The sequence below is a fragment of the Hylobates moloch genome, unplaced genomic scaffold (assembly GCF_009828535.3).
Source record: "Hylobates moloch isolate HMO894 unplaced genomic scaffold, HMol_V3 SCAFFOLD_3, whole genome shotgun sequence".
In the NCBI taxonomy this organism is placed as follows: domain Eukaryota; kingdom Metazoa; phylum Chordata; class Mammalia; order Primates; family Hylobatidae; genus Hylobates; species Hylobates moloch.
In genome coordinates, this window is record NW_026652278.1 from 177,481,053 (window position 1) to 177,487,341 (window position 6,289).

The window sequence follows — 6,289 nt, forward strand, 5'->3', positions numbered from 1 at the left end:
AAGCTAAGCTGATGATTGATTTATTTTCAACATTTTAGCTTGTTCTTACGTAGACATCTACTTCACTGTTTCAAGTTTCCTGAGAAGCTTGAACTTGAACCAAAAAGGCTTTTTGGTGTGTGTGGAATGACAGCGAAGAGAAGTGGGTATTCCTGGGTGACGGTTTACCAGATGCCCCAGCCAGATTCTCACTCTGCAGAATGCCCCATCCTCCAGCCCCTCACTGCCCACAGCGGAGCACACATGATGGGGTGTGGCTTCTCGGAGCTATGTGCTCTGCTTGTCGGCCTTCTCCTTACAAGCTGCCACAGACACTCTCGGCTGGCTGAGACAATGCCCAATGCCAATCTCATTCTTCCTTGTCTCCTCCCAGTAGAGAGCTAATGCCTCCTTTCTAGTCCCTCTTGAAGCTGGGGATGGCTTTTTGGTAGTTCTGGTCAATAGCAGACCAACTGAAGACTGCTGGGCCCTTCGAGGGAAACCTCTGCATTCCTGACAGAAGGGACAGCTGGGGCCATTCCTTCTCCCTTCTTCCTGCCTTTACTGGAGACATGAGACTGGGCTTGCAGCAGTGCCACCATTTTAGGGTGCAAGAAATCAAGCCAACACACTCAAGATGATGCAGTAGAAATCGAGAAGGAACCTGGGTTTTGGTGGCATTGCTGAGCCACCCTTAGCCCTGGAACGTCTGAACAGCTTGCCCTGAGAGACCATTAAATGGCTTTATCATTTAGGCCACCGTCAGTTGAAATTCTGGGTTTTGTTTCTTTGTTTCCTAACATATATGTTATTATCAATGGTTAATATGTAGTTAGGAAGCTGATACTTTGGGCCTAGGAGATGTTGTGTCTTTTTATAACTTAGCGATTTGGTTTTACTCTCTCACAGCAATTGCACTTCCTGTTATTTCCGAGTTCTTAGATAAGTCTGCACCGTAATTACCATGTACTGTCTGCAAGACCTACCTTAAAGGCTTATTGTGAAGAAGAAATCACAATTTCTGAAAGTGCCTTGAAAACTATAAAGAGCTTTAGAAAAACAAGACAGTCTTATTATTACTACCATCTATAACATCTTCTAATGCAAGAGGAATAAAAGATAAAGGCATTTTCTTAATTTAGGGCATTTATGGTGCTGTAAATTAAAGCAATGTTTTGTACATTCAGAACATTTGTTGCTAATTATCTTCCAAGATTTTTTGAAAGAAGTTGCATATGTCAATCACTAGCCATGTTTCTTTTACCTTGTTTATATTTTGTCTTGTTTTTAATAAATTGTATTGTACATATTTGAGGTTTGAGACATATTATAGATACATATAGATAGTAAAATGGTTACTATGGTGAAGCAAATTAACATATCTACCATCTCACAGTTACTTTTTTGTGTGTAACAAAAGCAGCTAAAATCTACAAATATCATGCAATTGTGTTAACTGTAATCCTCACGTTGTCCACGAAAACTCTACCCTCGTCCATCCGACACATCTGTTCATCCTCTGTGTCTACCACTTTGTGTCCTTAGACCTACATCTCCCCATTTCCTTTCTCTTCAAATTCTCACACTGGTAACCACGGTTGTATTCTCTCTCCCTCTGCATATTTGACCTTTCCGATTTATCGTTTCATAGATTTCACGTATAACTGAGAGCACACAGTATTTTCCTTCTGTGTCTGGCTTATTTCACTTAGCAGGATGCCCTCCAGTTCCATCCATGTTGTGGGAAATTGCACCATCTCCCTTTTTTCAGGCCAGATGTTATTCCATTGTACATACGTGCCACATTTTCTTTACCCATTGGTCCATTAACACACACTTAGGTTGTTTCCGTATCTTGACAGTTGCAAATGATGCTGCAATGAAGAGGGAAGTGCAAGTATCTTTACAGGAGGGTGAGTTCATCTCCTTTGCCTAGAGACTCAGAAGAGGGATTGCTGGGTCATATGGCAACCTCCATACTGTTTTCCATAAGAGCTGCACCAATCTACATTCCCACCAAAAGTGTGCCAGGCTTCCCTTTTCTCTGCACTCTTGACAGCACACGTTAGCTCTTGCCTGTTTGATAACAACCATGCTTATGGGTATAAGGTGGTATCTCACTGTGGTTTTAATTTGCATTTTACTGATGATTAATGATATTGAGCACGTTTACATATACCTGTTGACCAATTTTATGTCTTTGGAGAACTGTCCCATTTTTTGCCCAATTTTAATCATGTTATTTGTTTTTCTGCTATTGGGTTGTAAGAGTTATTTTTTAAATTTAGGATATTAACACATTATCAAATATGCAGTTTGCAAATATCTTCTACACCTCTCTCATTTGCCTCTAGGCTTTGTTGATTGCTTCCTTTGCTGTGCAGAAAATTTTTAGTTTGATGTAGCCCCATTTGCTTATTTTTGCTTTTGTAGCCTGGGCTTTAATTGTGATGTCTAAAAAATTATTGCCACTTTCCCCTATGTTCTCTTCTAGGAGTTTTATAATTTCTGGTCTTCCATTTAGGTCTTTTTTTCATTTTGTGTTGATTTTTGTGAATGGAGTAAGATAAGCATCCAGTTTTATTCATTTGCATGTGGAAATACAGTTTTTCCAACACCATATATATATATTTTTTTGAGACAGAGTTTCTCTGTGTTGCCCAGGCTGGAGTGCAGTGGCACAACCTCAGCTCACTGCAACTTCCAACTCCTGCGTTCAAGCAGTTCTCCTGCCTCAGCCTCCCAGGTAGCTGGGACTATAGGTGCCTACCACCATGCCCAGCTAATTTTTGTATTTTTTTTAGTAGAGAAGGGGTTTCATTATGTTGGCCAGGCTGGTCTGGAACTCCTGACTTCGTGATCCGCCCACCTCGGCCTCCCAAAGTGCTGGGATTACAGGCTTCAGCCACCGTGCCTGGCCTTCCAGCACCGTATTTTGAAATGACTCTTCTTCTCTCATTGTGTCCTCTTGGAGTTCTTGTCAAAAATTAGTTGACTATATATGTTTGGATTTACTTCTGGGCTCTGTATTCTGTTCCATTGGCCTATGTGTCTGTTTTTATGCTAATATCACATTGCTTTGATTACTATAGCTTTATAATATAATTTTAAATAGAGTTGTGTGATAACTGCCTTTCTTTCTCAGTATTGCTTTGGCTATTCAGGGATTTTTGTGGTTCTGTATAAATTTTAAGGTTGTTTTTGCTATTTTTGTGAAGAATACCATTGAGATTTTGATAAGGATTGCATTAATCCATATTGCTTTGGGCAGTATAAACATTTTAACAATATCAATTATTCCGATAAATAAACATTAGATATCTTTCCATTCATTTATGTCTTCTTCAATCTATGTCATTAATGTTTTGTATTTTTTAGCCTACAGATCTTTACCTCCTTGGTTAAATTTATTCCAACTATTTTGTTTTTAATGTTATCATAAATGGGATTGTTTTCTTGATTTCTTTTTCAGTGAAGTTGTTATTTGTGTATAGAAGTGCTATTGATATTTAGAGTTGCTTCAGCGTCCTGGTGCTGCTGCACTATGGAGCCCGTGTGGTCCCTTAGCCAAGATGCCTGAGGAAACGCAGCCCCAAGACCAGCCGATGGAGGAGGAGGAGGTTGAGACATTCACCTTTCAGGCAGAAATTGCCCGGATGATGTCATTGATCGTCAATACTTTCTACTTGAACAAAGAGATCTTCCTGGGAGAGCTCATTTCAAATTTATCAGATGCATTGGATAAAATCCGGTATGAAAGCTTGACGGATCCCAGTAAATTAGACTCTGGGAAAGAGCTGCATATTAGCCTTATACCAAACAAACAAGATCGAACACTCACTATTGTGGATACTGGAATTGGAATGACCAGGCTGACTTGATCAATAACCTTAGAACTATCACCAAGTCAGAGACCAAAGTGTTCATGGCAGCTTTGCAGGCTGGTGCAGATATCTCTATGACTGGCCAGTTCAGTGTTGGTTTTTATTCTGCTTATTCGGTTGCTGAGAAAGTAACAGTGATCACCAAACATAACGATGATGAACAGTACGCCTGGGAGTCCTCAGCAAGGGGATCATTCACAGTGAGGACAGACACAGGTGAACCTATGGGTCATGGAACAAAGGTTATCCTACAGCTAAAAGAAGACCAAACGGAGTACTTGGAGGAACGAAGAATAAAGGAGATTGTGAAGAAACATTATCAGTTTATTGGATATCCCATCACTCTTTTTGTGGAGAAGAAACATGATAAAGAAGTCAGCGATGATGAGGCTGAAGAAAAGGAAGACAAAGAAGAAGAAAAGGAAAAAGAAGAGAAAGAGTCTGAAGACAAACCTGAAATTGAAGATGTTGGTTCTGATGAAGAAGAAGAAAAGAAGGATGGTGACAAGAAGAAGAAGATTAAGGAAAAGTACATCAATCAAGAAGAACTCAACAAAACAAAGCCTATCTGGACCAGATATCCTGATGACATTACTAATTAGGAATACAGAGAATTCTACAAGAGCTTGACCAATAATTGGGAAGATTACTTGGCAATGAAACATTTTTCAGTTGAAGGACAGTTGGAATTCAGAGCCTTTCTATTTGTCCCACGACGTGCTCCTTTCGAGCTGTTGGAAACCAGAAAGAAAAAGAACAACATCAAATTGTCTGCATGCAGAGATCTCATCATGGATAACTGTGAGGAGCTAATCCTTGAATATCTGAACTTCATCAGAGGGGTGGTAGACTCGGAGGATCTCCCTCTAAATATTTCCCATGAGATGTTGCAATGAAGCAAAATTTTGAAAGTTATCAGGAATAATTTGGTCAAAAAATGCTTAGAACTCTTTACTGAACTGGCAGAAGGTAAAGAGAGGTACAAGAAGTTCTATGAGCAGTTCTCTAAAAAACATAAAGCTTGGAATACACGGAGACTCTCAAAATCAGAAGAAGCTTTCAGAGCTGCTAAGATACTACACATCTGCCTCTGTGATGAGATGGTTTCTCTCCAGAACTACTGCACCAGAATGAAGGAAAACCAGACACATATCTATTCTATCACAGGTGAAACCAAGGACCAGGTAGGTAACTAAGCCTTTGTGGAACGTCTTTGGAAACATGGCTTGGAAGTGATCTATACAATCGAGCCCATTGATGAGTACTGTGTCCAGCAGCTGAAGGAATTTGAGGGGAGGACTTTAGTGTCAGTCAGCAAAGAGGGCTTGGAACTTCCAGAGGATGAAGAAGAGAAAAAGCAACAGGAAGAGGAAAAACAAACAAACAAATTTTGAGAACCTCTGAAAAATCGTGAAAGACATATTGGAGAAAAGAGTTGAAAAGGTGATTGTGTCAAACCAATTGGTGACGTCTCCATGTTGTATTGTCACAAGCACATATGGCTGGACAGCAAACAGGGAGAGAATCATGAAAGCTCAAGCCCTGAGAGACAATTCAACAACGGGTTTACATGGCAGCAAAGAAGCACCTGGAGATAAACCCTGACCATTCCTTTATTGACACCTTAAGGAAAAAGGCAGAGGCTGATAGGAATGACAAGTCTGTGAAGGATCTTGTCATCTTGCTTTATGAAACTGCTCTCCTGTCTTCCGACTTCAGGCTGGAAGATCCCCAGACACATGCTAACAGGATCTACAGGATGAACAAACTTGGTCTGGGTATTGATGAAGATGACCCTACTGCTGATGATACCAGTGCAGCTGTAACTGAAGAAATGCCGCTCCTCAAAGGAGATGACGACACATCACGCGTGGAAAAGTAGACCAACCTCCAGCTGAGGGATGACTTACCTGTTCGGTACTCTACAGTTCCTCTGAGAATATATTTTCAAGGATCTTTTTCTTCACTTTCGTTAACATTAAATAGTCTGTATGGCATGACAACAACTACTATAAGGGGAAGTTAAGATTTCTCTCTACTTCTAAGTGATGCCGTGATACCTTAGGCACTAAAGCAGAGTTAGCAATGCTTTCTTAGTTTCACATTGGCTTATTTTAACAGATGTAAGAAGTATGTAACATGATGCTAACTTTGTGGTCTAAAGTGTTTAGCTATCAAGCCGGATTCCTTAGTAGACCAAATCTTGTTATCGAAGTGTTCCTGAGCTATACCTTGATGTTTAGAAGAAAAGTATTTGTTACATCTTGTAGGATCTACTTTTTGAACTTTTCATCCCCTGTAGTTGCCAATTCTGCATATACTAGTCCCCTAGAAACAGGTTAAACTGAAGCAACTGGATGGAAGGAACTCTCCATAGGGCTTGTTTTCCAAAGAAAAGTATTGTTTAGAGGAGCAAAGTTATAAGT

General features: G+C 40.1%; 1 pseudogene; it reads left to right on the forward strand.

Moving 5' to 3' along the window:
- Positions 1-3,538: 3,538 nt before the first annotated feature.
- LOC116478100 (heat shock protein HSP 90-alpha-like) lies at positions 3,539-5,745 on the forward strand (annotated as a pseudogene).
- The last annotated feature ends 544 nt before the right edge of the window (positions 5,746-6,289 follow it).